Here is a 12,103-nt window from a genome sequence, read left to right as displayed (position 1 = left end):
AATTATGACACTAGCATAAATTGAGATAGATAGACTTAGAACCCAAAGCACACCGTCCCATGGATCGACCTCGACTTACCACTAACTAGTTGTTTGTTGAGTATTATAAATGTGTTTGATTGGATGTGACCCGACGACATCATCCATCACAAACAAAATCAAAATCAAAATCAATTCAAAAAACCACAAAAATGCTCGTACCTCCAAGATTAGGCCGGGACCAACCAAAGCGGGAGAACTCCCATCCCCCATCACCTCCGGATGAACTACAGCGTGTAGGTAACGGGTAAAACTCGCCAAAGCCTGCGTTACCCAGTCAAACTATCCCAAGGCATCCAGGTTAGGAAGCAGAGGAAGTACCTTGGTCGACAAGCGCTCACCCTTGTCTCCAAAGTACGTGGTACACAAGAAGTACCACAACCACGCCTCCTGCGCGTCAGCCTCAGCCTCAGCCTCTAGACTCGCCAGCGGCGCCGGAACAAAACTTGCCACTCTCCTTCTGAAGTGATCCCTCACATAGGAGATGGCTATCAGGAATGAAGTGATGTCAGTCAGCGCAGGCACAACCTTGCCGATCAAACTCGTAACCACGGTGGAATACACTCTCTCCGGCGTCTCCGGGAACTTAACAGGCGTCTCGCCACAGGGATGCCCGATATCATGGCAAAATCCTCCGAGGTGACACCGACCTCCCCAAACTCAATGTGGAACGACGACGTCATGTCCGAGTAACGGTCCAACATGACGCTAATCAAACACAGGTTCGACCTAATCGAAGCCCTGTGAATCTCACGCCAGGCAGCCACCAACGGCCCTACAGCCGACCTCTCTATCAACGCCCTCGTACCGGCCCGGAGAACGTCGTAGAAACCCATGCAAGTCTAGAAGCCTGAAAAAGTCCTCATGGTAACAATCTCCTGAAATTGGGAAACAAACAGCATCAGAACACCTATCCAAGTCTGAAAAATAACAAAAACAACAAAAGCTCATCCGAGCAGCAAACTAACCAAGCCCTCGTGTGCACGGTAAGAGATGTGGGTGTCTAGCCGCAACAACAGCTGGCTACCATCAAAACCCTCGGCCCAAACAGGCACCACCCGCAGGTTCACCCCCTGAGGGGCTCTAACCCGTCTAACATCCCAGTTCTTAACAAAGACGTCATCCGCATCCGTCTCCACTCTCCGTCTCTTTCCCCCACGAGACTCCACGCGACGGGAAGGAGGCCTCTCAACGACCCTTGCAACGTTCTGAAGCTCCCGTCTAGTGGGCCGAGGGGCCCTCCTCCCAAAGGTACCGGCCTCAGACCCCGTTTGAGCCCTCCCAGCACCAACAACCTCAACAGCAGGCTCCTCCCGACCCTCGTGGCTCCCTCAGCACCAACAGCCCCAACAACGGCCTCGTGACGAGCCACCATAGCTCTCTCGGCTCTAACAGCCTCCTCAGAGGCATCCTCTACCACCGTCTCGAGCGCACTAGTTGGTGTACTAACCGGCCCAGCCCCAAACAAGACCTCTAAAGTCTTGGCAATGGACCCAGTGGGCCCAGAACCCTCCCCTGCAATCAGGACAAAACAAAAAAAAGGTCAACCGAAATTTCGGCATTACGACGGCACAAAATGGACAAATCCAAAAAAACAAACCACCTGCGAACGCAAAACACAACAAGGGCAAACCTGTTAAAAATCTATATCTCATAATACTCAACATATTCATATATGTTCCATTTAATTTAGTCATAAAATTAATTAGATCTTATGCATGCAAACATAAGCAAATATAAAGAAGAAATCATCATTCTTACATTTGGAAATTTCGGATTATTGGGCACAAGAGAGTTCTCCTACTCACTTGTTCATTAGCTCTCCTAATATGGATGAACAAAGGATTCAAGTATAGAATCCCTCCCAAGGAATAATACCCAAGATAACCTCTTAATAAAATTAATATTATTGATACTAGAACAATATTAATTTTAAATAAAATTGACCCAAAAATATTGTTTTTGGTCTCTTAATTTTTGGTTTAAGAGAAGGGAGAAGAGAAGTAATTTATCTCTCTAAAATTCTATATTTTTAGATGATAGAATGAAGGAATTAATTCTTCTCAAGAGTAGTGTAGGGGACGGAGAAAAACCGGGTAGGGGGCGGAGAAAAGGCAAATGCATGAGCCTCTATTCTTCCCAAGAAAAGACTAGGCTTGCATGGCTAGGAGACTAGGTTTATTTATTTTGTTTCCACTCAAATAATTTAACATAATATAAACACCATACTCCCTCCTAATTTCGGTCCAAATGGGATAAAATGGATTCCATTTTATCTTTGTCAATTTGTCACATGTTACAAGTCATGTAAAATTGTCATGTATTTTTAACATATTAAAAATCAACGTATTAATAAAATACGTCATGTACAAAATTGACTTTGTAATTCACAATTACTTGTACCAAAACACTTTACCAATTATAAATTACAACATCTTGTATTTATAATAAATTATTCATTCAGTTCAATTGTTTCCGTAAACAATAATTTCATCTAAGCAATAAAACAATTCGATTACTTAGACCGTGTCTAATTACAACGAGACACGTAAATATTACTCCCAAAATCGTCCGTCAATTTTAAGCAATTTAATTGACTTGTATCGTCATACGACCAATTAAATATTCAATTAAGAGTGTTACCCTTTAGGTATGACCTAAGGGGATCAACTGATCACCACCGTCGCACGACAGTAATGTCAAACTCTAGTCAGGCAATCATTACCGATATGTGTGGACCAGTTGATAGTAAAATATTACTTCCCACATGTATTCTTAAAATGAGACTTAAACATGTGATCATCCTGATCGACAGTTGTGATCGCATTATTGTCGGAGGACACATATTCCAACAATCTCCCACTTGTCCTCGACAAGTGTGCGTCACCAATTCTCTTGTCCTATTACTATCTCCCACTCAATGCAAGGTGTCTTTCAGGTCGTACTTGCAAGTGATCATATCAAGAGTGGTTTCCTCGATCTGGAGAATAACTGATTGACTGGAATTTATCCACCATGGATACCTTCCGAGCGTGGCCACACATTTCCAGTTCATTAATCCTCGAGTGGCCCTGAGATATTGTTATAACCCTGACTAGGGGTTGACAATTCCTATCGCACTTATTCCCTTCGGCTAGCCACAGCCATCATAACCCAAAATATGCCCATTTGACCCCATTTACGAAGGTCGTAGTAACACAAATCAAAGTTAATCTGAAACTGTGCCATCTTACGCGAACAATCTTTACTCAAAAGAATCGACTCATTAGAATACTATAGTAGCTCTCGCCACGACCAGGCTACATAAATTTGCCAGAACTCTATAAGCGGTCATAAGGCCAGACATAGTGTTCATAATAGTCTGGCTATGTGATCAACTAGTCATTCTCATATGACTCCATGGCACTTGAACTTGCCATCAATCACATCACACTCTAGTCACTTTTAGACGCCACCTCATACAAGTGACTATGGGCGAATACTATGTTAATCTGTGTTCACTTTAACGGGGTTCAATTTGTCACTACAACCCGTTTGGATATAACAATGTATGAGAAAAGATAAAAGACAAATGTGATTATGAACATGAACAAAAACAACACTTTTATTTCATTTCAAAATCTAACATAAACTTGGTACACGTTTAAGTCCCATGGACGCAACATGTCCATCATGCTTGGCCTGCGATAAAGGCTTGGTGAGCGGATCGGCTATATTGTCATCCGTCCCAACCTTACATATCGCAATTTCCTTTCTTTCAATGAAATCTCTAATTACATGATATTTTCTAAGTACATGTCTAGATCTATTACTAGATTTAGGCTCTTTAGCCTGGAAGATCGTCCCACTATTATCACAATAGAGAGTGATGGGATCATTGGCGGTAGGTACTACTCTTAGACCTTCCGTGAATTACCTGATCCACACAGCTTCCTTGGCAGCTTATGATGTTGCAATATACTCAGCCTCCGTTGTTGAATCCACAGTCACAGCTTCCTTGAAGCTTCTCCAGCTAACGGCACCACCATTGAGCATGAAAATGAAACCAGCTTGTGATTTCATGTCATCTCTATCCGTTTGGAAACTTGAGTCCGTGTAACCATTAACACGGAGCTCGGTGTCTCCTCCAAACACTAAGATAGAATCCTTAGTCCTTCTCAAGTACTTAAGGATGTTCTTGACGGCTATCCAGTGACTCTCACCTGTATTTCCTTGATATCTACTCGTCATGCTCAAGGCATACGAGACATCAGGACGTGTGCATATCATAGCGTACATGATTGATCCAACAGCGGAAGCATAAGAGATCATCTTCATGCGTTCAACATTATGGGGTTCGGAGGGAGATTGAGACTTACTCAATATTGTCCCAGTTACCATAGGTAGCAATCCTCTTTTTGATTTGTCCATGCTGAACCGTCGAAGAATCTTATCAACATAAGACTCTTGACTTAGTGCCAATATCCTCTTAGATCTATCTCTATGGATCCGGATACCTAATATGCGTTGTGCCTCTCCTAAATCCTTCATTTGGAAGTGGTTACCTAACCACTTCTTAACAGAAGACAACATCGGAATATCATTTCCAATGAGTAGTATGTCATCGACATACAAGATTAGGAACACAACATTGCTCCCACTAAATTTCATGTATAAACATGGTTCCTCAACACTTCGAGTGAAACCATTCTCTTTTATCACATGATCGAATCGATGATTCCAACTTCTAGATGCTTTCTTAAGACCATAAATGGATCTCTTAAGCTTGCACACTTTGTTAGGATTCTTAGAATCAACAAAACCTTCGGGTTGTTTCATGTACACCTCCTCTTCTAAATGCCCATTTAGAAAAGCGGTTTTGACATCCATTTGCCATATTTCATAATCATGAAATGCGGCAATCGCTAACAAAATCCGTATGGATCTTAGCATGGCTACGGGGGCGAAGGTTTCATCATAATGGAGACCTTGGACTTGGGTAAATCCTTTTGCCACTAGCCTAGCTTTGTAGACATAATCATGTCCTTCTATGCCATTCTTGACTTTGAAAATCCATTTGCATTGAAGAGGTCTTGCCCCTTTGGGCAAATCTACCATGTTCCAAACTTGGTTTTCATGCAAAGAATCCATTTCGGACTTCATGGCCTCAAGCTATAAGGAGGAATTTGGACTAGAGATTGCGGCCTTGTAGGTGGCGGGCTCGTCACTTTCTAAAAGCAACACATCGAGTGTTCCATCTTCTTCGATAAGTCCCACATATCGATCGGGATGGCGAATAATACGGCCCGTTCTACTAAGTGGAGGAGAGACAACCGCGTTAGATGACGAAGGAACATCTTGTTGCGTCTCTACATCGGTTTGTGGCTCTTGAACTTCATCAAGTTCAAAATTTCTCCCACTCTGTCTCTTAGAAAATAAATTGACTTTCTAAGAAGACAGCCTCGCAAGACACAAACACTTTGTTCTCTTGAGGTTTGTAGAAGTAGTATCCTCGAGAGGTCAAGGGGTAACCTACAAAGATGCAATTTTCGGATTTTGGGGCAAGCTTGTTGTCGGTCTTTGCCTTGACGTAAGCGTCACATCCCCAAATTTTAATGTAGGATATGTTAGGAACTCTTCCCTTCCACATCTCATATGGAGTCTTTTCGGTTGTCTTTGTGGGACTATTATTCAAGGATCTAATTGCGGTTTGAATCGCAAATCCCCAAAACGAGTTTGGTAGCTCGGTTTGACTCATCATTGATCGAACCATATCAAGTAGGGTTCGATTTCTCCTTTCGGCAACACCATTAAGTTGTGGTGTTCCGGGTGGAGTAAGTTGTGATATAATATCACAACCTTTCAACTGTGAATCGAATTCAAGGCTAAGATATTCTCCACCACGATCGGATCGTAGTGCCGTAATTCTTTTGTTTAATTGGTTCTCTACTTCGTTTTGAAATTCCTTGAATTTCTCAAAAGCTTCACTTTTGTGCTTCATTAAATAGATATACCCATATATACTCAAGTCATCGGTGAAGGTTATGAAGTAGTCATAATTTCCACGAGCGGTGATACTCATTGGTCCACACACATCGGTATGTATGAGTCCCAATAGTTCACATGCTCGTGTCCCATTACCACTAAAAGGATTTCGAGTCATTTTGCCAAGAAGACAATATTCGCATGTTCCATATGATTGAAAATCAAATTGTGTAATCACATTAGTCGAAATTAATCTTTTGATGCGATTCTCGTTTATGTGACCTAATCGACAATGCCAAATGAATGATTCATTTGGGTCACTTGATTTGAGTTTCTTTGATTGAATGTTATAGATATCATTAGTCGGATTCGAGGTTTCTAAAATGTAAATGCCATTAATGAAAGAAGCTTGGCCTATAACCAAATCATTCCTCGAAATAGTACAACGATTTTTCTTAATGACAAAACAAAATCCGTCCATGTCTAACATAGCGATAGAAATAATGTTTTTAGAGAGTGTAGGCACTTGAAAACAATTATGTAAATACAACTCAAATCCATTAGGCAAATCTAATACATAAGTTCCTTTGGATTCGGCCGCTACTCGAGCTCCATTTCCAAGGCGTAGATCCACATCTCCTTTTCTAAGTCTCTTCATGTCTCTTAAACCCTGTAAATGATTACAAAGGTGAGAACCACAACCGGTATCCAGTACCCATGTCGTAGTGGAAGTATAATTTATATCTATAACATAAATTTCTTTAGGAATTTTACCTTTTGGAACGATGATTCCTTCCCTTATATTTCGCAAATATACGGGACAATTCCGAAGCCAATGTCCCATGCCATAGCAATAATGGCACTCATCTTCAACTTGCTTGAAGTTTTTCCCTTTCTTTCCCTTCTTCTTGAACCTTTTGCCCTTTGAAGCAAGAACTTGATTGCTTGAGCTCCCACTAGTTTTGGCATCTTTATCTTCCAAGGACAAAGATCCTATAGATTTTATGAGGCGGTCTTCCTGAGACCGGCTCACAAGAGATCTTGTAGGAGGTTTTGAAGAAGTGATGAAGTTTAGGTTTCCATCCGAACTAATCCCAAAATGAAGTTCTCTAGTAGTGTCGAAATCATTGTTGAAGCAAACGTCGTCAAAAACATTGTGGCAAGACTCAATAGTTATCGGTGTAGTAGCGTTTGATGGATTCATTGTAATGAACTACAAGTATGGAGGAAAAGGAAATATTAACATTTGTCTTTTTAATATCATACTTGTAAATAAATTAACAAGATATGAGCATTTATATAGTGACCTCTACCCAACTAATATAAATGATTCCAAGACCCAAATTCATATTAACATGGGCACGGTGTGGCCGATGAATCCCTTATCAATATAACTCTGTGGATTAACGCTTTAATCGATTCTACTTTTAGAACTCTTGGTCGATAAAATTACTCTAATATTTATCTATAGCCCGGAACACATGCGACTACGGTCACGAATACTTCCGTTGAGCTCAATCCAAATTTCGAATAAATGTGTCAATAATCCAAACCCACATTAACTTGGGCACGGTGTGGCCGATGAAACCCTCATCAACGTGAATTCGGTGGATAGACATTTATCACCCACTTCCCCTACGTAACAAGGTTTGTACCCCGGTGTGGCCGAGTGCACTCCCTCACGAAATAGGTTTTCATGGTTTCTACTTTTTGGTAAGGTTAAGTCTCAATTGTTTATTTTTAGCGAGAGGTCATGTCAATTTATTATCTATCACGTTTTAAGTGAACTAAAGCGGTAAACTACGATAATTGTATTTGACACAGTTGATAAACTCGATTAAAATGATAATGCATGTTTTAGTTATGGCGATTTAGCGATGCATGTAACATATAAATAAAATGCAAAGCATAAATTAAATCCTAGTATGGCCTTCCTAAAATAGAAAATCTAATTAACTATTACATATTCGGAAACCAACTCCATTGGTCCCTTGAACTTCGGCTTGGGCACGCATCTCGTGGTAACACCGTCTTTAATGGATCGCCTTCTTAAGTGGCATCGTCTTCAAGGATCTCCGGAATAAATAAATTACATAACAAATTACATAATTTCCTATTATACATTTGTAATTAAAGTAAAAATAAATCTATTAAATTACAAAACGGTGATACGAGATCACAATAAATTACAACCGAATCGATATTCCCATACATTTCGGGCAATACCAATTAAAACTAAGGCCATACTAAGTAAAATTACATAATTCAAAAATTACATAAAATAAAATTATGACAATCATAAATAAAATGCAGCATTATAATATGTATGAACATGCCCAATTTTATGCTAAATCGCCTTTAAGGAGCCAATATCGTATATTAAACGGTTTTTACGGATTTGCATGATTCAACCTTTTAAAATCACAATAAATTACATAAAATCATATTTATGCACAAGTTAATTACCCTAACCAACTTAGGACTCAAAATTAGTCACCACTAACATATTGACTATAATTAACTTTATATCTCTTAATATTGTTCATAAAAGGATTTAAAATTACAATAAAAGCCATAAACTTCAAATAAATCATAAAAATTTCAATTAAATTCAAAATTTGAAATTTAAACTCATGAACATTCTGGAAAAATACCATGACACTCATAATGTTCAAAAACTTAGGTTAAAATTCCGAAATTCATCGAGGAAAAACAATGTTGCGGTTTATCGGATTTATCAAATATTATCATAAAAATATGAGAAAAATTATATTTATCAACTTTTCAATTTTAGATCTGAAATAGGTAATAAAATGCAACATGTGACGTTTTTCTTTAGTCATGAAGTATGTTTTAGCAATTATTCACTAATTAAAGTCACTATTTATGCTATTTTTCATCAAAAATTCATAAATCATGCATAAAGACTTCATTATAGCCTATTATTTTACACACATCTTGTAAAATTGCATGTGACAACATACTAAAGTTTTATGACCAGATTCGAAATATTTCTCATATTAACCTATTTTCACTTTTAAATTCGATTTTATCATGAAAAATCCATATTTCGAGTATAAGAACTCATAAAATTATGAAAATTTACAGGTCATCTAAAAATAATATATGTGAAAAAATATCCAAAAACCACTGGAAAAATAGAAGTTTAGCTAATGCCATTATTATATAAAATGAAAAATAAAAATCCATAAATTAACCAAAATATCCTAAATATATTTTAGGATCAGAAACTTTAACATGCATAATTGATTTCGTGATATATCATAATAAACACAAATATATAAGTTTTATATGTTAATCGTATAACTCGGAAAAACTATAACCCATTTGCATGCAAACAACCTAAGGCTCATGATACCGCTTGTTAGAAATCTATATCTCATAATACTCAACATATTCATATATGTTCCATTTAATTTAATCATAAAATTAATTAGATCTTATGCATGCAAACATAAGCAAATATAGAGAAGAAATCATCATTCTTACATTTGGAAATTTCGGATTATTGGGCACAAGAGAGTTCTCCTACTCACTTGTTCTTGAGCTCTCCTAATATGGATGAACAAAGGATTCAAGTATAGAATCTCTCCCAAGGAATAATACTCAAGATAACCTCTTAATAAAATTAATATTATTGATACTAGAACAATATTAATTTTAAATAAAATTGACCCAAAAATATTGTTTTTGGTCTCTTAATTTTCGGTTTAAGAGAAGGGAGAAGAGAAGTAATTTATCTCTCTAAAACTCTATATTTTTAGATGATAAAATGAATGAATTAATTCTTCTCAAGAGTAGTGTATGTACCAAAAGATAAACCCTTGGCTTGTGTAGGTTGGAAAAACCGGGTAGGGGAGGGAGAAAAGGCCAATGCATGAGCCTCTATTCTTCCCAAGAAAAGACTAGGCTTGCATGGCTATGAGACTAGGCTTAATTATTCTGTTTCCACTCAAATAATTTAACATAATATAAACACCATACTCCCTCCTAATTTCGGTCCAAATGGGATAAAATGGATTCCATTTTATCTTTGTCAATTTGTCACATGTTACAAGTCATGTAAAATTGTCATGTATTTTTAACATATTAAAAATCAACGTATTAATAAAATACGTCATGTACAAAATTGACTTGGTAATTCACAATTACTTGTACCAAAACACTTTACCAATTATAAATTACAACATCTTGTATTTATATTAAATTATTCATTCAGTTCAATTGTTTCCGTAAACAATAATTTCATCTAAGCAATAAAACAATTCGCTTACTTAGATCGTGTCTAATTACAACGAGACACGTAAATATTACTCCCAAAATCGTCCGTCAATTTTAAGCAATTTAATTGACTCGTATCGTCATACGACCAATTAAATATTCAATTAAGAGTGTTACCCTTTAGGTATGATCTAAGGGGATCAACTGATCACCACCGTCGCACGACAGTAATGTCAAACTCTAGTCAGCCAATCATTACCGATATGTGTGGACCAGTTGACAGTAAAATATTACTTCCCACATGTATTCTTAAAATGAGACTTAAACATGTGATCATCCTGATCGACAATTGTGATCGCATTATTGTCGGAGGACACAAATTCTAACAAAACCTGCCCAAACCCATCCAATAAAAACACTCCACAAAAATCGCACAAAAAACAACTCGCCCTTCTTTTAAAGCAAAAGACGAGTCAAAACAACAACAAAAAATTTCAAAAACCACCCAACACCTCAAGACATAACAAGGCCCTTAAAACAACAACAAAAATTCTCGACACAACTATGTATTTTTCATAGCTCAAAAGGGGCAATTTTACGCCAATTCGGGCACAAACAGGTCAAAAATTCAAAATACGACCACAACAAAACAACGTGACTTAGTCACATCTCAAAGTGACCTAAACTATAGTTAAGGTCCATTTCAAAACAAACCGGCTCAATTTGAGCTCAAACAGACGCTTATTTCGTCAGACATAAGATTGTCTCAAAAAGGCAAAAATTTAAATTTTGCCCACAACGCCCAACGAAGGTTCAATATAGCAAAGACGGTCTTCCCCGACTACAATGCAACCTAGTGGGGTGCACAACTCAAGCAAACAAACATGGCATTGTGAAATAAGACGGTCTTCCATCTCATTCACGTTTTTCGAGCCTAGGGAGCGGGAACGGGGACCAAAATGCAAACTAAAAGCACCCCTATACTCCTAAACAGGTTTCTAACCTAATCCAATTATCAATTTCACTCAAAATGGGTTAAACAAAAACGCCCAAATTAATTTTTCTGAGGGCTAGGGTTTCGCCCTAATTCAATCAACAAAAGACAAACAAATTCAAATGGATTCAAGAGGATTTACATACCTTGAGATGACATAAGGAAAATGGCACGAAATCAAGCAAGTAACAAAGTCAAAAAATGGCGATTTTCTTGTTTTTTCGTGGTTTTGTGTCGAGGAAGACGAAGACAATGAGAAGCAGCCACTTCTCGCGTCTTTTAACAGGAAACAGGGAAGCCCCATTCCCTCGCAAAAGGGCTCGCACCTCATCAGGCATTCCCTGCTTTGTTCAGCGGAATTTTGGGCTTTGGCCCAATTCCCACACAAATTTCAAAATTTCAACGACGGAATTAAAAACCGTCGTTTTTCAAATACAAAAACAAAATAGTGAAATCCAAATTCGCTTTTTTCAAAAAATTATCAACGATGGAATTAAAAACTGTCATCTCTAAAAAAAACAAAGTAGTGGAATTCAAATTCGCTATTTTCACAAAGTTTTCAAACGATGGCATTAAAAACCGTCATTTTCAAACAAAAATACATAGTGAAATTCATATTCGCTATTTTCACAAGATTTTCAAAGAACATTTTCAAATCACAAAAACAAATAGTTAAATTCCAATTCGGTATTTTCAAAATTCAAAACAAACGGCATTAAAAATCGTCACACCTTCAAACAGGATAGTGAAATTCACTACCCTTCACAAATCTCAAATCATGGGAAGACAAAATTTCAACCGTTATACCCGAACACGCATCAAATGGCAAAATACACATCTGTCCTTTTCTACAAACTTCCAACA

The sequence above is a fragment of the Silene latifolia genome, chromosome 1 (assembly GCF_048544455.1).
Source record: "Silene latifolia isolate original U9 population chromosome 1, ASM4854445v1, whole genome shotgun sequence".
Classification (NCBI taxonomy): domain Eukaryota; kingdom Viridiplantae; phylum Streptophyta; class Magnoliopsida; order Caryophyllales; family Caryophyllaceae; genus Silene; species Silene latifolia.
This window is presented reverse-complemented; position numbering follows the sequence as displayed.